The 23,119-nt window shown below is 41.9% G+C and overlaps 1 protein-coding gene across 2 annotated transcripts in view; it reads right to left on the bottom strand.

Annotated features, from left to right (window-relative positions):
• The window catches only part of carhsp1 (calcium regulated heat stable protein 1), a 30,490-nt gene extending 9,203 nt beyond the window's left edge, over positions 1–21,287 (bottom strand). The window contains exon 1 of one of the 2 annotated variants that reach the window (XM_080446299.1): positions 21,081–21,287. The gene's annotated coding sequence lies outside the window, so the exon portion shown is untranslated. Of the gene's footprint in view, positions 1–19,228; positions 19,263–21,080 lie in introns of those variants that run through there. The other variant, XM_080446300.1, reaches the window with a different exon arrangement.
• Between the last annotated feature and the right edge of the window lie 1,832 nt (positions 21,288–23,119).

Genomic DNA, 23,119 nt, shown 5'->3' with positions numbered 1-23,119 from the left:
CAGTTAAAGTACAGATACAGAGTAAGAGAAGTACTGCAAGATACAGCAAGGGTACATGTTACACACTATTGTACACTAAATGCATTGGTCCATTTGGTTATGTTTGTACACTCTCAGAGTTACAAATGGATAAATGAACACACTGAGGATTGTACTGTGTACAACAGGGTTTATAGTCAAGTCTGCTGCCAGGAGACTACAGCAGCACCAAACACATTCACGCTATGACAGAGAACACCTCTCACTCATAATTTGACATGTATCAGCTCCAAATAATAGGTTAGAATACTCAGTAACAGGCAAGATGTTGTTTCTAGCTTCAACAGTGATCATACAATAGTCAGGGGTGTTTACATTTGTCTATTTTCATACTTGGTGATTGGTGACAGAGGTGACAGTTCCAGGGCGGTCTTGGCCTATGTAATAAATGTATGGGCATCAAATATCTTGTTTCCGTTTGTAAGCAAGATGACAGAAAGTAGAAAGAAGTCAGTCCACTTTCTTTCATCTTGATAGTAGATGGTGGCCTAGATCTGTGTTACAGTATGCTAATAGCATACAAAAGGCAGAAACAATAAACGCAGTCATATGAGAGGTGAGAGAGAAAAGGAAGGGCGATAAAAGACTGAGAGTGGAAAGAGCTGAAGATAAGGAGAGAGAACATGAGGGGGGTCGCTGAAGATAAACAGAATTCATGTGTGTGTATGTGAGAGTGTGTTTGTTCAAGTATGTTCTAGGGCTAGGCCATACTGAGCAAAACACTGGAGACCCAAATGCTGTTTCAAATGGTTTGACAGAATTGACTATTAAATTACTATTTGGGTCCTGGAACGAGCCTACAGTATATTCTTTCACTAGCAGATTTCCCAATAAGTGTTGTTCTGCTGTTTAAATAACAATTCTGAAGCAATCTCTATTATACAGAAATACATAAATCCAGGTTGTTTAGAAGTGTGCAGTTGCCCAATTTAATTTTCAATTAAATCTTAAAACAAGTAATTAAAAAGTGTCAACTTATGATAAACTGCGCAAGCATGGCAATGGCAACATATATCTGAAATGTTACGTCATCGTCACCAGGGCTATATTGAGCCATTAAGCTGAGACCACTTATACAATCTGTTTGGCCAAATGTACATATTATGCACATGCTGTACATGAGTACATTATACATTATACGTAAACAACCCCACCCATGTAATAATGCATCTACGCATGTGTTTAGAAAACTGGGGTGTCAGACCAAAGTCAGTGTGAGCCAATTTAAAAGTATTTTTCTACTGCTCCGAATAAAAATAGAGCTGGGATTTTCAAAGACTAAATCTGCCACAAAGAGGCCTTTAACATTCATATTACAACTCAACATGAGCCAATTAAACACGTAACAGTAGGTTGGTCCTCCAAATGACCATATGAATCAATGTGACACCAACACGACTTTGACCACACAGACTTGGAAATCCCTAATTGCATTCAATGGAAACGAGGAAATACAGTGACAATCAGGCACAAACTAGATTAAAACACATCTTTATTGAACAACACGGAATATTACAGAAGGACGGATAACATGTGCATTCTGTGGCTTTACTTTATATTTTGGATGTATGCATGTATGGAGGACAATAGGCATTAAACACAGATTTCCAGTGAAGGGAATGTTACTAATTATTACACAGACTGGATACTCTGTATTTTTGGGCACATATAAATTATAAAACAACACATTTTCAGGTATAAAAACAAACAAGAGATGCTGAGTCATACTGTAGGAGACGTGTCAACGGTTCTTTTCCCCACGACAAACGAGGAACATTCCAGAATTTCCTGGACCGTCAGACTAACATCCTGGCCTCACCAACACACACGCACCTCTTTCATGAAAACCCTGTTTTGTAAACTGTCGTTTTGACTGGATTTTCCTGACAATGTGTATATTTGAGTATCTACCAGTTGAAGAAAGAGAGAGAAAGATATGGCTTGTTAGCTTGTGAAAACAAGTGTGTGTGAGTTTGTGTGTGTGTGTGTGTGTGTGTGTGTGTGTGTGTGTGTGTGTGTGTGTGTGTGTGTGTGTGTGTGTGTGTGTGTGTGTGTGTGTGTGTGTGTGTGTGTGTGTGTGTGTGTGTGTGTGTGTTCACTGAGCAATTAACACAACTGTAAAAAGCAGCTACATCTTGAGAATGAAATCAAATAAATTACCATACAGTATAATATAATTCTAAAGCTACAAAGTACATTCTTGCCTATAGATGGCACTCGAGAATAGGTCAAAATCACTAGGGATTCATCCTCAGGGGAGCATGAAGGTGCACACAGCAATTCCCATGGGCACTCCAGACTCCAGAGTTTTTCAGGACATCTTGTTTGGGACTAGTGGGATAAGGTTTCACCATCATTAGAACCCTGCCGCTAGCAGGGCTAAAACAGGGAAATGATGTAAGCACAGCAGCATGAGAAACACATATATAATAGCCATATTATGTTTTTGAAGTCTTCAAGCGATTTTTAGATTTTTTTTGTTGCCTTTTATGCCTTTATTGATAGCTACTTTAGAGCCTAGGTGCCTGGACCGCTACACCAGCGCAGCGGTCCAGGCCTCTTCAAGTGATTTATACCTGTATGACTGCCTGTATATTAGTGCCTAACTCAAACTCCCTATTGTTAAAACAGAACAAACTAGAAAAGGTGCTCCTCGGAGCACAGGTCTCCGCCAGGTCAGGTACGTTATTCTGGCCTCCTGGTGGCGCTATAATAGGCCAATGTGAAAAGGGTGCCAACCGTGCCATTTATTCTTGCATTGACACTGCATTCATGATTTGAGGCATTTTGTTCCAAAAATGTGTTTTGCTAAATTAGACCTGCTGGTGGCGCTATAACAGGCCAATGTGAGAAGGGTGGCATTTCTTCCTCGGCCTAGTGGGAATGTGCGTGTGAAATTTCACGGAAATCCCAAGCTGTGTGTATACTTTGAGGCTTTTTGTTCAAAACGGACCAATCCTGCAAACTTTGGAAGCCAACCTTAGGCAATGAGGATGGAATATGGGAAATCGGACAGATCCGTGTTGATCACATGACTATAGTGATACTGTGTACCGATTTGCATGAGGTTTGGATAACATTTGTAGGAGTAATATAAAAAAATGGGTTTTGCACAAATCGGCCTCCTGGTGGTGCTATAACAGGCCCATGTGAAAGATTTGGGGCAGAGGTTCTGAATTGGCATCCAGGGAGTGTGTGTGCACAGTTTCGGAGCGACCGGGCCAACGTTGCCGGAGATTAGCTGGTGACAGACGGACACACACACGGACGGACGGACGGACGGACGGACGGACGGACGGACGGACGGACGGACGGACGGACGGACGGACGGACAAGGGGTAAAACATACTCTCTCGCCATGCCTTCGGCCTGGCGGAGACAAAAAGAACATTGAGAACATATACATGGGACATAGAGATGCCTTTCTCTGCTCCTTCTAATGTATGTAAGCAAGGCTTTAACTGTCTCTACCTACAATCACCTGTATCTCTTTCAATCTCCTCAGTATCCCCCCCCCCCATCTCTGCTCTGTCTTTCTTGTCAACTTTTCTACCCAATCCCAATTTAACCCTCGTAGGGTCTTCGTGTTTTAGTCACACCCAGGGCCTTCGGGTCACTTTGACCCGAAGGCCCTGTGTGAAAATTTTCATTTTCATGAAAATGAAATTTTTCATTTTCATATCACATGTTTAGTACAGTAAATAAGGCAAATAGAAGAAGTTTCATAGAGAACAAAAAATGTTTACATACGTTTAATTCATGTTGAAAATGTTAAACCGGGTCAAAAGGACCCGAGGACCCTACGAGGGTTAAGCATAATTTATTTATACAATACTGTCAAATAAATCTAGTATAGATGAAACTATATCCCACATACCTTTATCTGCCTGTCTCTATATCTGCCTGTCTCTATCTCTACTTCTCACTCTCTCATACTAGTATAAGCTAAAACCACTATTGTCAATGGCGGTTCATTTAATCTCACTCACAAAACCACACACGATCTCTCTCACACAATACACACATACGCTGGATCTTTGGTCTCCTCTGTCTGGAATTTTCCATGTTAGTGTTCTCTGACCAGCACACTGCCCAGTAAGCCTGCTGATACAGCAAATACCCAGCCATCAGGCCACAGCACAGGCCTGTAATGGTCAACTGAAAGTGAGGATTTTGCTGTCTAGCACAGTTTTAATCATGTCCACACATACTGTATCTGCAAAATTCTTTCTGTCTCTGTCTTTCTCTCTCTCTCTCAGCTTTGCTGAAACAAACTCAGTTAATGTGGTGAAACATTATGCTGTTCTACCAAGTGCAACCATCACCTCTCCTGTAGCAGCAACAACATATCTAAATACAATTCTTTTAGCTGTCTAGTGTTTCTCAGTGCTAACACAGTCTCTTACAGTGGCTCAATTCATCAACAAAAACAGAAAATATCAATTAAGTGGAACTAATTCTTAATATCACCGGCACACGGTTACCTTAGTCAGTTGATATGTAATGATTCCAAAGAATGGTTATGATTAAAAAATAAAACCGGCATGGAATTAAACCCACCTTTGCGTAGTAAAGTAGCCATAGGTCAGGACTCAGGAGCCTATTTATCGTTTCGTAGCGCGAGGCAGCTTGATGTACAAGTGTACCACCTGGACATTTAAAATTTTGAAATCTGAAATGTTTTGACAATTGTCGCCTATGATGACACGCCCAAAATGAGGACGCCAGGTTGAAAGTGGTTAAAGAACACTGTACAGCAATAATACAATTCAGCTTAGGGCCCCAAGAAGATTTGAGCCAGCCTGGACGTATGATTTTACAATGACTTACTTAGAGTAGAGAGACTTGTCAGGAAAGTTCAAATCTTGAAAGCCAACATGAAGTAGCTACTGTACATGTGGCAGTGTACTACAAGAAGTAAAACATTCAAATGAGCCTTAAAACATACAGTTAAAAGAGTAATCCGGAACATAAAGCCGGATTTATACTTTGTTAAGCGCCAGTGTCGCGGACCATAAGTTCTAATCTACAAGCTCACAATGTCTCACAGCACTGCGTTGCGAGTTTGTAGAGCGTCTATTTTCAGTACATCTGCACCAACTAAGTATAACTAGGGTCCCAAAGGCAGGGATGTTGATCTGTTATATCTGGGCAGAAGAGCAAAAACAACATTCTGTCCTAATTTTTATCAGTCATCAGGGACTAATTTTGCAATAGTTTCACAACAAACCAAAGCAAATGGCACGAGACAGAAGGCACAGTACGCATGGAACCAAAGTCATGTCACGATTATCCTGGCCAACATTTTTGCGATTCACAAGATAATATAGATAATCATCAAAATATGCTTACAACTCTTAGAATGTCTCTAAAACATACTGGAATCACATAAATCTTATATTTTGTTAAGAAGACAGCAGAATTAATGCAAAAAAAACGAACAAACAGAAACAATCTTGAATCAGGTAATCATTCATTATAAGGCCCCTGAATAAAAGATTCAAACTAAGAAACCAAAATAGCAATATTGTATATGACTGTTTATTTTATAAATAAAATAATAGCAGTGTGGCATAGAGTCAAACTGTACTACCTGGCTTGAACACAATTTTGTCAAAACAAGTAGGCCAGTGAGCTAGACAGATTTGTCAGATCACTCATAACATAAGGATATTCACAATGATCCTGATAATGGAAACCACCATACAATTATCTTGAGAGATTATATCATGATAAAGGAACAATCTTATAACCTCCCATAATGCAACAACGTGTGTGTCACACACACACACACACACACACACACACACACACACACACACACACACACACACACACACACACACACACACACACACACACACACACACACACACACACACACACACACCACTGACTGTGGCAGGATGTCCTTTCACCTCCCATCCTGTTGAGAGGTTTCTGGTGATTACTGGAAGAGGTGGGGGGGGGGGCACTAACTTAGCTAATGGTTACATGTCCATTTACTGACAAATACTAAGAAATAGTGCCAACAACTGCGATTCTCGACTGCTGAGGTGGGCAATGCATAGACCTTGTGCCGCACACACACACACACACGCGCACACGCGCGCGCACACACACACACACACACACACACACACACACACACACACACACACACACACACACACACACACACACACACACACACACACACACACACACACACACACACACACACACACACACACACACACACACACACACACGCACACATGCACGCACACACACACGCACACACACTTGAAAAGGAACAGAACTGAATAACCGTGTGAAAAGGAATTCAAACTCCTAACTAACTCCTTTTTCTTCTGAAAATATTAAGTTGGTATTTTAGCGTTGTGCCAATTACTTCTGCCTGGTCGCCATGTCAAATAACGAGGAGGAGGAGGAGGCTGCTGGTGTGGGTGCACGGCAGGCAGCTGATAAAAAGCAGCCCACATCACATAGTTAAACTATTGTTAACTTTTGAAAGCGATCTGCTTGTCCAAAAGAGCACACTGACCAACACCTTTTAAAGGTTGTCGCCATTTGCCTTCAGGTAATTTCAACAGCTTTTAATGTAAAAAGCCAATGCCTGGGGCGCCTGCTGGCCTAGCGGTCCAGGTGCATTCCCCATATAGGGTCCGACAGCGCTTCGGGGGTTTGAATCCCGTTCCTGACGAACTTTGCTGCGTGTCACTCCCTGTCGCTCTCGTTTCCTGTCATTCTCTACTATATTCTATTAACAAAGGCAGAAAAGCCACAAAAATGAAGCATAGCGTTAGTTCATGCAGGACACGGAAGTCGTGCACGCCAAAGCTGTAACCAGCTGTCAGTCAGCTGATGTGAACATCATCTTTCTATTCCCCATTCACAGCACTGCTGGTCATTACGTCACACACTCATTATCACAGCTCACGCATGAGCAAAGAGGTTCCTTTAAATACGGCTTCATATTCTCTAGGTCTTTCTTGGTTGCTGAACCAATGCATTTTGCTAGCTCCTCCTCCACCCCAGCCTCCACCTTTTGATTAGAGTCTGGCATAGGCTCAAATGCTTGTGATTATCATGTATATCTGCTTTGTTTAGAGTCTTGCATAGGCTCAAATACTTGTGATTATCATGTATATCTGCTAATTCTAACTAATATGTCAATATACTGCTTATTGTTGATATATCCCTATGGGGGATTTGCTTAAGCATTCTCTGAATATATGCTTAGCAGGCTGCTTCGACAAAATTCAGTGAATATTCTCCCAAGAGCGGAGCTTTAACGCCAAGCTTAACTGTATTCCATTTGTGGCAATAAATGGTTATTTATCTACTAAGACGTGAGTGTTTCTGATTGAAATGCAATGCCTACTTTTTTTAGAAGGCAGACAGTGTGACTGTGAACAATATGTGCTAAGAAGATCTCTTTCCCTCCTTCTCACCATCTCCCTCTCTCAGCTCCTCCCTGAGAGGTCACTCTCACCTCAGGGAAAAGACAGGAGGAGGGAGGAAAAAAAACAGCTACAGAGAAGGAAGAGAGAAAATACAGAGGCGGAGAGACAAAATGAGGCAGAGAGAGAGAGAGAGAGAGAGAGAGAGAGAGAGAGAGAGAGAGAGAGAGAGAGAGAGAGAGAGAGAGAGAGAGAGAGATGCACAAAGGCATATTTAAGTGTTGAGAGAGATGGTGTGGTGGTGAGTGAGCTTCAGGTAATTACAGCTTGGAGGGATTCTACAACCTGTGGTTAGAACTGCGGGGCCATTACAGTGGGCGACAGCCTTTTCCAGGTGTACTATACTGTACACTGTTATGTTATCCACCTTCTCTTTTTGCCTTTTCTGAAATGTTCAATCCTCTGGGCCCACTGACATCACACTTACGATTAGATTAGATTGCTTTTACGCATCCCAGATGGAAAACCTTTTTTTTTTTCAACATTATGTTGCAGCTTGGTGTGCCATGCATGAGCCATACTGTACAAGTACTGTACATTTGATCTTGATTTGATATAAGTTTACTTGATTGTCCCCTTGGTGAAATTTGTCCTCTACATTTATGCAATGCCAGGTCCTTGGTCAAGGGCACTGGCAGGAGTACCTAGCATGCATGTCTTTTTTTGTGGGAGGAAACCGGAGTACCCGGAGGAAGCAAACACGGGGAGAACATGCAAACTAACTACACACAAAAAGGCCACCCCTATTGGGGTTCAAACCCAGGACCTAATATTTGTATATGTGAGGGACTTACTTAGGCTATACAAATATTTGTATCTTGTGATTTATCCATTTACGTCTTCCTAATGGGCTGCTGTGATTAAGTATGAGAGGGCTGATAGCGTGGGCAACAATATGACAACATGATAGAATGCTATTCTTTATTGTCCATACATTATCATGTAGAGAGAGAGAGGGGGAGATAAAGAGATACAGAGATGACCTAGAGAAGAGTCAAAGACATACAGTATGATATAGAACATAGTACAGTACAGTAAGTGAGACACACAACTAGAAGGGAGAGGTTGTGTACATTGAGAAAAGGTGTTTATTTCTACAAGATTCACAGACTGACACAATATAAGCTCAGTGTGCTGGGGGCATGAGGTCATGTTATATGAGCTTGCTGTATTTTTGTGTGTTTGTGTGTGTGTGTGTGTGTGTGTTAGAGACGGGGAGAGAGAGAGAGAGAGAGAGAGAGACTGTTGATGACGTCTGTGCCTGCATACGTATGCCTGCAAATCATATTCAGAACACAATGCAACATGTATTGTTTTGGGGCCACTGGAGGGGGTGGGTGAGTGTGTGCATGTGTCTGTGTCTGGAGGGGGTGGTGGGCAGATCGTAAACTTGATGACTCACCCCTCCAATAGTGTGCCGCGTGCGTCAATGTCGGGATCTCTCTGATCTTTCACAAAACGATTTACAAAAGGCAGACAGAACAGAACAGTGTGGTCCTCACCGCTCACCGGCACCTTCGCAATCCTGTTCCCACCTCTGGGAACAGGATTCAGACAGTAGTTCTACTGCTACTGCAACTAATAACGATAATAACCAACTTGAGACTCATACAGTATATAGTGCATTTCATAGAATGTAATGACTAGGACAAGTACAAATCGACAGGGCAGAATACAAAGCACGGAAACAACACCACGTGCGGTTTAACATGAATAATGCATGGGGCGCCTGGTGGATCAGTGAGTACATGCCACATAAATAACAGTGTGCTGTTATTTATGTTGTGTGTGTTGCCAAGTCTGTCCATGTCTCCATATGCCCTATATGGGGCTGGATTCCTTTTTTGCTGCAGTCAACTTGTGGCCATGGCTAAGCGAGATATCAAATCTATATAGTACAACCAAAAATAGTTTCTTCTAACATTTTAGGAGAAATAGGTCATGTAGTTGCTTCATTTCACATTTACAGCAATTTACAGTCTGTTACAGCTTCCATGCACAGTCTGTGCATCATTTTACAATTAACATTCATTCATTCATTTATTTGAATATGTACATTGCAAGGCACCTTAAGTATGAATTACTAAAATCAACAGTATATTTTGTGCAGATAAAACACTTTGTGGATTAAGTTACTTTACGATATTTTCATTACCGTTTGCATTTGACATACAGTACTGTAACGTCTATATTTTATTATTAGATCATCACATGGTTGCCTAGAGTCTGGCTGTTTGAAAAAGATGGAATAAGCTTGGACCGCTGGCGTAGCCAGGCTCCAAAGTAGCCTGACAGCGCGTTGCAAGTTCGAGTCCTGATCCCGATGGCCTCTGCTACATGTCACTCCCCTCCAAAAAAGCTGGAATATGGAGAGCTGGTGATGAAAATTATTTACGCATATCTGCAGTAGATATTGCTGCACTGGACCTTGTACTGGAACAAAATCCTTTCCTTCTATTTTTCATTGTATGTGATACTTTTTATGCTGCCGTCTTGGCCAGGACTCCTTTGCAAAAGAGTTTGACTTCACATATGCAACATTTTGTAAACCTCGTTTTAATTTAATGTCAAAATGAATCATAAAGCAGTTTTGTTTTGGGTGTGATGTGGGAGTTCAGACACTTGTCTCTATCCCTCTCTTTATCTACTGTCTCTAGCCATATCTTTAAAGAAAGCATAAAGTGCATTCGCTGCTCTTCTTTAAACAAAAAAACAGAGGTAAGCCAGTTCATTTGAATAGATGATTCATTAATGCTGGTGCTTTTAGCGTAGGAGTTACAGTAAAGCCTCTGATCTGTCCTTTAACATCTTCTTGAAAGTTCGCCTTTCAATGGAAATGAGTCACCATCCATTACACAGACATTCACGACCAGTGTCCTTTCCTCAGTTTGTCCTTCATTGTAAAGACATTCTGAGTGCGACCCATCACTTTTGTAAATTATATTAGTCTAAGAGCATATCGCACCAGAGGAGTCAGTGGTAACAAAAGGTTTATCCAGTGTGGTTTCATGCCATTCAAAGCAAAACAACGTTGTGTGTGACTGTGCATGTACCACCATTATTACCAGTTCAAACTTCCTCTGCCCCTTCACATTTTAAGAGCTTCTGTGATGGAAACCATGTGTAAAAAGGAGGGACTGTAAACGTTTTTATTTCCAATACAAATTAATTAGCAAAAATATTATTTTATTGTTCTCTTCCTTTGTGTGATCCTATACCGGAGTCTCTGAGTATATTAATTTAATTAATCAATATTTTGGCCTGTATCGTAATTATGTTGTTTACCCAGAGATTGTCTCTGGAAGTCTGCACAAAATGAGTTGACTTAAACCAGGTTCATGCTTAGGACATTGGCTTTAGCTGTATGACTGAATCATTTCCATTAGTAAGCATTTATAGCCTATTAGACAGAGGAAACTGAGGCAGCGTTAAGCCACTGCAAAGCCATTACAGTTCAAGAGACACTGCCTATCATTAGATCAACAGGACACAAAAGCCATTCTGGAACTATTCTGGGATATTAAAGCTTCTAATATGGCCACTGAACTAAAAAAAATTAAAGAAACCGCAGCTCTGAATGGAGCCATTTTCCAGAGTATATGGGCTGTCAAATAAATTCTGAAGCAATAAATAATCATAGACTTTGGGGGGGAAATGTGGCTACCACAGCAGCAGTTGCTGATACTAAGGATACTATATCTAATACTAAGCCAGCTAATAGTATCAGCAATCTTTTAGTACTTTCTACAAACGTATCTCATGTTCCACATCATGCCAGTCATACAGAGAAAACTACGCTAGTTTCAGACCCATTTTGGGCAGAAATATCCATTCTGTAATGGTCTCACAGATACGGATCAGCAACAGCCACGAGAGGAAAACACAGAAGGTGTTCTGTGCAGTGTGTGAATGATCCTTGCAAAGAGAGAGAGACACAGTCAGACAGAGAGAGAGAGAGAACACAGAAGAGAGACAATGTGACAGACACAGAAGGGGATTGGAGATCCTTCTGTCAAGAATCAATGGCCTGCTTGTGACTGAAGCAGCAAACGGACAATTCCCCTCACAGGCATTGTTCTGGCAAACTATATCACAATGTTTCCTCTCTCCTCCTCAGCCTTGTTGTTTAGCTGATTGTTGGGCAGTTATAACACTCAACCATCTGAGATTTAAATCTTTCTGGAGCAGGGACCCCTGGTCCAACTTGTTCTCCTGCCATTAGCCTGAACCTGAAGACTGTGGCTACCGTATGTATCACCGGAAATCATTTTGTAAATTCAATTCATAGTTTTCCTTGAGACTGCACGTCAAGCTTGTCCCTGGCTATGGAGAACTTCAAAGATGGTGTTCTGGAGAACTTCACAGGGGAGAATGGAGAGATAGGAATATATAAAGAGAGATTGATAAGCAGAGAGAGAGACACACAAAGAGACAGGGAGAAAGAGAGAGGTGGGTCGAGTCTGAAAGTGAGAGAATGAAAGAGAGAAACAGAAGAGACAGACAAAGATGGTAAACTAGGGCCCAAGAGATGAAGAGAGAAAAGGTGACAGGCAGATGGAGGAGGAGGAGGAGGAGGAGAAGATCAGACTGACATGAAACAGGAAAGGAGAGGACAGGGCAGGACAAGGTGTCACACTGTCTCCATCGTAGTTGGTTTACACCAACATTTGGGATTTTGCTGTGTAACGACGTACATGCACAGCTATAATAACATTAAACCAACTTGGATGGCACTGCAGTTATGTCAACACAAAATCAAAATGGGTCTGTGAGTATGTGTAGCTTTCTGTCTGTCTGTCCGGAGCTAATCTGGCAAACTGCTGGACCAATCGACGCCAAACTTTGTATGCACCCTGCCAGTAGGGAACAGAAGTACCTCCAATCATGTTTGACATATATGATTTATACTTTTATACATATTTAACTTAGATTTTATAATCAAGTCAATGGGGCTCTGATCAAGCTGAAAACGTGCCCAAATCTGGAGTCATAAATCATAGATAGATCAAGATCCCCATTGGAGCCAAGTCCGAGATCCATATTGGAGCCATGCCGTTACTATGCAGATCCTGTTAACGACTTAAAGGAGCACTTCACCCATTTCTTTTTTTTAAGTGCTGTTCGATGAAAGAAATGTAATGTCAACATCAGAGTTGGATTCATATACGTCACACCACTGCACACAGACACGCAGCACAGCCAACAACTAGGCTAGGACTACGCTGCCCAACAAAGCCAAATTCCAGTAACTATGATTTTTTTTTATAATGAGATATCGGCATATAAGTGATATTACACTAATTGTATATCTGTTCTTGAGGTAATTGTTTATCCCCCAAAATCACAAAGGCTAATTTGACCTTTGGGATACACAAATAAGTTGGTGTGTCCAAAAACGTAGTTACTGCTCTACTGGCTTTGTCGGGCAGTCCTGCCTGTACCACCAACCATGTGTGACGACACATGCACATGCACATGCACACGCACACGCACACGCACACGCACACGCACACGCACACACACACACACAGTGTGAAACCTGATCTTGTGTGTCCTGTTCTGTCCTGTCCTATCTAAAGTACCCATCACCTGGTTCACCTCTCATTTCCTTGTAGATGTGTTTACAGCTTGCCGGACAGCAAGCACAGGGCAGTTCGTACTAAGCCACAGCGTAATATGACTCCTCTAATGGAATTAGCTCCAGTGTTCAGTTCAAAATCACATTGCATGAGAAAAACATGACACAGGCTGCTCTGGCAGAATGATGACCCATCCAAACCAACAACCCATTCCAGGGGGGTTAAGCTCCAGTCCAAAAACCTGACCTATAGTTCAGTCAGTATTTTCACAAAACAAAGAATGTGGGTATTGTGGGATCTGACCGACATACTAAGTTACTAATTCCAGTTTGACCACGGTGTAACCCTACAATGCCTGGCACCATTTATCTCCTCTTCTTTTTGCTTTTTTAAAATAAAGTTGGGTATGTGGGGTACCGCTGAGATGGTAAATGAGTGAAAATTGGTGCCTGTGGGTCAAATGCTAGCAAAGTGGGGTAGATGATAGAATGACAGCTGTCAAATGGTACCGCTAAAATGTCTGCTCATTAAAGTACTGATTCGACAATGTGAGACCTTGCCCTAGTCCCCACCCACACTTACTTCCCTAAGTATAACCATGGGAAATGTAGTGGTAAGTAGAGACATGCCCACAGGGCCAATTCCAGTCATATTTCAGAAGTACTGAACGAGTGACTTGACTTAATGCACACACACATACTGTACACACACACAATGTCCGTGTACACACAAACAGGCATGCACGCACCCTGCAGTGACAACCAGGTACACAATTTGGTATACATAGTAAAGCACACCCATGCACTCACAAGGGTAGTTAGATACACACAAAACCCATGTTTATTTGTTTTACGCATGTGTGCAAGGGCACACACAAACACAGATCTCTCCTGTCCAGTCTGCTCTGTCTCCTTTCCTCTAGCCTCCCTCTCTCACCACTTTCTTTTACTGCCTCTTTTGTTTGTTGTTCCAGTTTACATTCTGTCAAGTTGGGACAGTTTAAACCAAAGCGGCTGAAGTGTCAACACAGCGACAAGGATCATCATTTGCCTCTCTTTCGTCCCTCCTTTTTATCTGATGAAATTGTTTTCACTAGAATGCTTCAGTTTAAGGTGAAACACGACAAAAAGAAAACAACCCATTTAGTCCATAACCGTCTCATCTCAACCTTATGTCTTTCATCCTTCTCCCTCTCTCTCTTTTCTTCCCCACCTCTCATCAAAATCCAGTTGGTTCCCTTAACCGATATAGCCTAGTTGTCATCTGTTACTCTCTCAATCCATCCATTCATCTCCTACCAACAGCTTCTCTCTTTCCCCTCCTTTTCAGTGCGTCTACTAACATGTGGTATCTGAACAGTGTGCAATTTAAAACATATAAAGAAATGATACAAGTTAGTTTACTAAAGTAAGAGAATCATGAATGTGTTGTAGACAGACTGTCTGCACCTTTGGGCCATTCAGTGACCTGTTGTTTAGGAGACAGCCTAGCCTGGCTAGGTGTGAAGAGCGATTTACATCTTCTATTGTTAAACTGGGAGACTTCACTCCCTTCCTCCAGTCACTTGCAAATCGTGTCAACGAATGATCAAAGAAGTTGGTCAACAGCTGGTGGGGGGATTCTCTGCCACCCACCCACCTGTTATTGTAATGTCACCTACCTACAGTGTATAAGAGAGTGTCTGTAAAATGATTAGACTAGGACTGGCCCACACGACATAAGGCTGTGTGGAGTCAGGGCTCTGCCCTGGCTCTCTGGTTCTCTGTTATGCTGTTTGCTGTTTGATGCTGAATAAACACACTGAGTGATTCTGGAACCTTGGAAACCCTGACGTCTGTCTGCTTCTCCTCCACTTCTTATAACAACTACAAGCCTGCTAACCTGCAGTTTATGCCTCATCAGATACGACATGTCTGCACCTTTGGGCCATTCAGTGACCTGTTGTTTAGGAGACAGCCTAGCCTGGCTAGGTGTGAAGAGCGATTTACATCTTCTATTGTTAAACTGGGAGACTTCACTCCCTTCCTCCAGTCACTTGCAAATCGTGTCAACGAATGATCAAAGAAGTTGGTCAACAGCTGGTGGGGGGATTCTCTGCCACCCACCCACCTGTTATTGTAATGTCACCTACCTACAGTGTATAAGAGAGTGTCTGTAAAATGATTAGACTAGGACTGCCACACGACGTAAGGCTGTGTGGAGTCAGGGCTCTGCCCTGGCTCTCTGTTATGTTGTTTGCTGTTTGATGCTGAATAAACACACTGGAGATTCTAGAACCTGGAAACCCTGACGTCCGTCTCTGTCTGTCTATTCTCCTCCATATTATTACAACTACAAGCCTGCTAACCTGCAGTTTATGCCTCATAATATACGACATTTGGCGAACCAGCGGCTATTGTTGCTTTCCTTTCCGGAGGCGCTTTAGAGAAGAACCTGTGTATTTTGAGGTGACCGCGGGAGCGGGCCTGGCTGTGCGGAGGATCGGACCCGTGGAGGTCTTCCTACGGCGAGGAGGGCCACCGCGGAGCAGACCATGGAGACTTCAGGGCGACCTACGATGAATGCCTTGCGACGGCGACGTTGTGATGACTGCGCGGCCGCTCTTGACCGGATCTCGGATGGCTACTCAACTAACTACTCTTCTCTGCGGAGCGCCTGGCTGTGTGGACGGCGGAGCGAAGAACTTGCTGGTCGAAGTTCTCCGTGGGGGGATGAGTTGGTGAGGAGCGGCTATCTTTTTGGCTGGAACGAAGATACCATCTGGAACTGCGCTCAGCTGTTCTGCTGGGTGCGTGGACGTTGAGGTAGAGACTACAACAGCAGCATTATCGGATGGAACACTGAACATTCGGGACAAGAGGTTGTATTTTGGTGATAAAGTGATTTGAACCACGGAGCGTTATTTTTGTTGCCGTGCGTAAAAGTGTGATGTGAGGATTTAGTTGTTACACTCTCTGGTCTATTTCATTGAAGAAACACTGTCTTCTGTTCAATGTAGGCACCTCCGTTGGTAGTTAGCATGTGTAGTTAATAGGAGTACTCGAAAAGTTCTATCTTTGGTTACAAGTTTGGTGACTCGGCGTGGGGGGACATGGGTAGGGGGAAGGGTTATCTTTAGTGTGAGAGTTTAAAGACAACAGAGAGACCTGCGCACTGTTTGAATGAGAATGCATTTTGACTGGTGTTTTTATTTTCGAGACATGGTTATGATGAAGTGAAGAAGTGGTATAAAGAGAAAGTTCAGCACCGTATTGATGTATTTTCTGTGAATAAGGTTTTCTGAGTTGTTTTATTTTTAAGCTTGTTTTATTTTTAAATAGTTCCAGCCTTTGCCTTCGGTGTCAGTCGAAAGTCATGTGATCCATGACGCACGCGTCCAATGTTAGCCGATCCGTTACTAAATACTGATATTCTTGCTTGATTTTGTGAAACAGTTTGTTTATTTTTATTTTGAAATTTAAGGTAAATCACTGTATGACCGTTATGTAATTTTGATGCTTGTATCTAAGTTGTTTTGTCTGATGTGATGTTTGATGTTAATTCTTCCTAAATGTCCTTTGTTTAAGTTTCAGCCATTGATTGGTCTTGGGGGGTGTAGCAGGATGTTGTTTTTTGATGTTTTCTCTTGCAAACTGTTCTATTTAATATACCTGGTTGCGGAAGAAGTTAAATTCTTCCGTGGGGGGAATAGTTGTGTGGTATCTGAACAGTGTGCAATTTAAAACATATAAAGAAATGATACAAGTTAGTTTACTAAAGTAAGAGAATCATGAATGTGTTGTAGACAGACTGTCTGCACCTTTGGGCCATTCAGTGACCTGTTGTTTAGGAGACAGCCTAGCCTGGCTAGGTGTGAAGAGCGATTTACATCTTCTATTGTTAAACTGGGAGACTTCACTCCCTTCCTCCAGTCACTTGCAAATCGTGTCAACGAATGATCAAAGAAGTTGGTCAACAGCTGGTGGGGGGATTCTCTGCCACCCACCCACCTGTTATTGTAATGTCACCTACCTACAGTGTATAAGAGAGTGTCTGTAAAATGATTAGACTAGGACTGCCACACGACGTAAGGCTGTGTGGAGTCAGGGCTCTGCCCTGGCTCTCTGTTATGTTGTTTGCTGTTTGATGCTGAATAAACACACTGGAGATTCTAGAACCTGGAAACCCTGACGTCCGTCTCTGTCTCTTCTCTATTCTCCTCCATATTATTACAACTACAAGCCTGCTAACCTGCAGTTTATGCCTCATAAACATTCAGTACATCAAATATCACTATTTATTCATAACCAAAATATAATAAAGATATCGATAATGTGTTTTGGGGATGACTACTGGTGATCTCATAAGATTCACCCATTCACGCACGCACACAAGTTACATTTAATTTAATACATTACTTTAATGCAAAAAGACCTGAAAAAGACAACATTTAAGCTGTATCATGATAACCAATATCCCAGACAAAGAACGCCAAACATGACGCCCTTTCCCGCCTTTCTGCACATCAGAGGAGAACTTGGAACCTGATATCATCCTGCCTGCACACTGCTTAGTGGCAGCGGTGACATGGGACACTGAAGCTGTGGTGCACAAAGCTCAGCAACGCAAAACCATCCCTGACAACTGCCCTGCTAACCTGTTGTTGGTTCCCAGCTGTTTAGGTTCCCAGGTCCTGCAGTGGGCACACTCTACCTGGTAGACCTGTCACCCGTCCCCAAATGCAGATAAAACTAGTCGCATATCACAATATCGCTATATAAATGTCACCCAGCTCTCTCCCCCTGTGTCTGGCTGACTCTTTCTCCATCTCTCTCCCTATGTCCTCTATTTTCCTCTTTCCTAGTCTTTCCCTCTTCCATTATCACTGCCTTATTTCCTATCGCTGGCAGCCAGTCACCGGGGACTATATTACACCAGATCATATTGCACAACATAAGCGCCTCCCATAGGCGCCGGAATGTCCCCCCACTATTGGGGAGACACTGATGCGATTGACTGGTCTATTTATTTATGTTTTTTCCCGACCGGCTGGCACCCCACCTTTTCAAATTGTGTTGCGCTATCGTTGTTGTGTATGGGCTGCATGCTTGTCTCTCACCGCAATGAGTATGACCATTCTGTTACTGGCTACGTGCAGTTGCTCTTTCAACTCGATCAACTGCTGTAGGTGTGTCAGACAAGCTAATACACTACAAATCGTTGTTCTTTGTAAACTGGCTATGGGTGTGAAATAAGGGGGGCTCGGGCTGCTAGAATCAAGTGCTGCTATGATAAGACTGACTGACCATATGGGGATCAGATTACTGCAGCAAAATACAGGTATGGGGGAACAAAGTTGTTCCCCTGTCAGTTATTCCGCTGTCACTAATTTCATTTTCCATTAAGGTTTGGGTCCGTCATTTTGAACCTGTGAAGAGCTCTATGTGTATAATTTAATCTAATATGTTCACTATTTATTCTGACTTGCTTATTACTAAGTGATGTTTATTGAAATGCAATGTTTCATGTAGTTCTTCTAACTTTAACTATAGAGTAAGCTTGAATTTCCCTTAAATAGAAAGTCTGAAAATTACAATTTGTAAAACATTTACAATCTGTTCTTTATCCAGTACTATAGTGCTTATAGTTAGTTATTTAAATTCCGAGAAGTCCATTTGGTTACATTTGTATACACTTCGGAGCTCCACCAAAACTGACAGTGAACGTCATGGCGTCACCGTCGAAACCCCCCCCCCCCAGTTATGTCCCCCAACTTTTTCCCTCATGCCGGCACGCTTGCTCCCAGCAACACAACACTGTCCATCTCCCCTCGACTACATGGCAGTAAAACCTGGGCCATAATAATAAGAAAAACAAGCACTATTATAACGGCGTAATGAGGTGGCCTGAAAGCAGTGTACTACAAGAGGCAGTGAGGCACACATACGACAAACGTCCGTTTTCCAAAGCTAGGCCTGACTCTTCTGTGGGGATAGCTCACATCAGCTTTGTAATGCTGCCAAGCCCTTGCTGAAGTACCTGCAAAGCAAGGTGAAGTAGGCAGAATGAAATACTTATGCTAGTAATTTTGTTTATTGGCAGTCTAGATTATTTTAGATTAAACAAACCCTTCTCATTTAAATAAATAGCTGTTATTATCCTTACCGTTTCTTCTGGAACTTTCCCCCTTTCATTGCCGTTATGTCACACCTCGGAATCCCCAACCTCCAGCCCCCGCCTTCTACCATCACTGTTTATTTTCTTCCATCAATACCTACTGCTCTATGTTAATCAACATGCATATCATGTTAACAGCAGACCGTCTTACTTTATATGATTTGCACACTGACTCTCACATATCCTGGACTGAGCAATCACACCACCTTGTGATTACAGACTAGCCTCAAATGTTACTTATGTCATAATGCATCTTGTAATTGTATTTGTGGGGTCCTGTCCTGTCCGTCCTGTGTGCCATGGTCATGTATAATGATGACTACAACATATCAATTTCCTAGTATCTGGCAATAAAGAGTTTGTCTCTCTGACTATAAATAAACAGTCACAGGAATATTATCGATATACTGTTTGTCTGACCTCTGTCCCCATTACCACAATTTTACTTGAAATGCTGCCAATGTATAGCAAACAGCAAACAATGTACTCTGTTTATAAGCCTTTATCAGTTGATAGTTTGATAGCCAACATGCCTAATAATTATTAAGACAGGTGAGCAGTCTCTGAACACATCTCTAAAACCTTTGCTACTGTTGAATAAAATAGAGTAGAATCGAACTAGGCATACTCATTCTATTAGCTTGCTTGGCTGTCCTGTCTGTCCATCAATATTTCAGTGATGCATATTTTGTCATGGGAATGAAAATAATTCTACCTGGTAGGCATGTTATATATTGTGAAAGTGTACAAGTCTACCTGCTCAAAGGCACACTGCCGTTCATAGGAAACGTGTGGGTGTTACTGTTATCACACACAGGATGGAACAACACACACACACACACACACACACACACACACACACACACACACACACACACACACACACAGTTGCTTGAACTCAAAAAAGTAAGACTCACACTCACACTCTCACTCTCACTCTCACTCTCTCACTCTCTCGCTCTCTCACACACGCACACGCACACGCACACGCGCACACACACACACACACACACACACACACACACACACACACACACACACACACACACACACACACGGCCCATAACACCAGCTGATGTTTTCTATTTCAACCAATAACAGTCTCAAACTTGATCAAATCATCCAGGAAGCCATGGGCTCAAACCAGCATTGTCTACCCCCCTTGACAAGACAAATAACAGTGGGTATTGTTACTATTCTTCCATCTTCACCTTTTGAACAAGATTATGACCAACAACCTAATCTTCAAGCCAATTCTCCTCTCATTGCAAATGAATGCCAACTTCATGCCAGACTATATGGAAAGGAAATATACTTTGCTCAACCCACGGAAATCATTCAACTTTGACACAATAAAACTGAGCTGTGTTGAAAAAGACAAACCAAACAGCACACTAGTTTGAGCCTGAGTGAGAGCAACCTTTGACCACTTAAATATAGAGCCTGCAAGCAGTGACAGTTCGCCATTAAACGTCTTTTATATCAATATATCATTGTATTCAAATGGTAACCTTGTTTTAAACGCCTCCTATACTGTGGCCATGATGTGCAAAAGGAAACGAAAGCAGCTGCATGCCATGCATGGGAAACCATGAAGCATCTGCTCCGTCTGTCTGTTTGTTGGTTGTCTCACTTGGAACAAGCTTCATAGATAGATAGATAGATAGATAGATAGATAGATAGATAGATAGATAGATAGATAGATAGATAATAAGATAGATCATAGATAGATAGATAGATAGATAGATAGATAATTAGATAATTAGATAGATAGATAGATAGATAGATAGGGCACAGGCTTTGTATGTTGCCGACTGCAGAGCTGAGCATCCCTCCTCACCTTTGAATAACTTTTGCAGATGACTCTTCTAATCTTGGTCCAAGCAGAACGATGATGAGAGTAAAAGGCAAGAATATTTCCGACGATTCTCGCAAAGCGCAAAAAGACTGTGAGGAAATCCAAGAGCCTGTCTACAGCGTGAGAGCTCTGGTCTGGAGGCTGTAGTCAGTAAAAGTCACAATCTCAGTCTCGGTCACTCTAAATGGGCGGATCATTCTGGCGTCCCTACTTATCAATCACGAGCAGCATAGATCGTAAAACATGAGGTTGCGCGTTACCGTAACTAACTCCACGGTGCACTCCCACGACTGGAACACGGCAGGCAAAGAAGGGTTACAGGTACCGTAACTCTCATAAAATGAGCTCACTTCCTTTCAGGCACCGCACGGTCCGCACCTCCTTACATATGCATGTTAACGTACTCTTTTGTTTTGCACTAAATGTATCAGGTAGTTGTGCATAAATATGAATTCGCAATTCAAATAATCTATGACGTCGAAGAAGACGACGACCATTATTATCCTATTTTATGGCAGAAAAGTATTGTTACACTGACCTCTATGGGTTGAAAGTTTCAAATCTGTTCTGCGCTTCGACCACACCCCATCTGTGATATTAAAGCGCACACACTATTCATTGCCTAACCTGCATGGTTTAGCTTTTTAAAGCTAAACATCATGTGGTGTTCGAAGTGCAACAGAGCAACCTTTCGACCCATGGAGGTCAATGCTTTTCTGCTATAATATAGTTTCATTACTGTGTAATAACACAAGATTAATGCATTATCTTATTTAAAAATGTCACTAGTGGGCGCCATAACATTACACAACATATTATTTTCTTTTGCGGTTCCTTCATATTTATGTAGCCTACTTCTCCTCCATTGCTAGTATTGCAAAACAAAAGTAAACATTTTCACTCTCCATTTTAAAGGGTGATTGTGTTTGGGGTGATGTATTGTTGTATTTCACAAGGCCAGTCATCACTGAAATCTAAATTGTAATGGATTTCAATCAATATGAGTCAACCCAATTTCAAATTTCATTTCATTTCATTTTCTTCTTTTGTATATATATTTTTCTCTCTTCATACCAGTAACCTGAAAGCTGATTGTATGACATTCTGTATAGTAGTGTGTATATCTGTCTGTCTCTTATATGTCATCATGATTTGTGTGCATGGGGTTCTCATCTTAAAAAAGCTACGTGCTTAATGAGTCTTCCAGTTTAGTAACCTTGTATTGTGAATTTGTACTTCCATGTACTGTGATTCTCATGTCTTACTAAATAAAAGTATATCAATCAATCAATCAAAGGCTTTGCTTATAGCCTATACACCGGTGGGTGCATCATTTGTCCCAATTTAGTAAATAACGGTGTAGGCTACTAAACAGGTACCATGAAATGATGTTTTACTATGTGACATTTTGTCTGTCATTAAATGTTTCGATGAATTGAGTACAAAGGACCCCAAATGGAAACAAGGCATAGGCTTTCTTGGGTTTAAAATCCTCTTAGCAGACCTTGTATTGAACTGTACTTTCCTGTGCATTTTTTGCAAACTGCTAATAAAGTATTCAATCAATCAATCAATCAATCTGTAATGAAAAAGGGTGATGGCTTTAACGATTTGCACTAGTAAGATACATTGGCTTCTTCCACCCATCAGTTGCCCAGGGGAAAATATTTAAGTCCTCATGATTTAGAGCCTGTTCATAGTTTTCAGCCTGGGACTAATAAATGAGAAATATATGCCTGTGACACCCTGGGCACCGAGACTCAATAAAATGTGAAGACTACGAGAGCGCACATCTTATTATGGCTGGGCTGAGAGTGACCACTGATTGTATGGCCCTGGCTAACCCAAAGTTGAAGAAAACGACATCTTGGTTACTCAGCCAGTTAATACACATACCACAATGACAGACCTACAGTACATGAATGAAGCATGGGTTTGCATATCCTCCTGTCTGTCCTCTCACTACCCTGGCCTGTAGTGAAACAGAAATATGTTAAAGAAAGAAAAAGACTAGGCTCCTA

This window comes from Gymnoscopelus braueri, assembly GCF_963280865.1.
Source record: "Gymnoscopelus braueri genome assembly, chromosome: 13".
In the NCBI taxonomy this organism is placed as follows: domain Eukaryota; kingdom Metazoa; phylum Chordata; class Actinopteri; order Myctophiformes; family Myctophidae; genus Gymnoscopelus; species Gymnoscopelus braueri.
The sequence above is the reverse complement of the archived record's forward strand: the minus strand, read 5'-3'. Positions and strand labels throughout refer to the sequence as shown.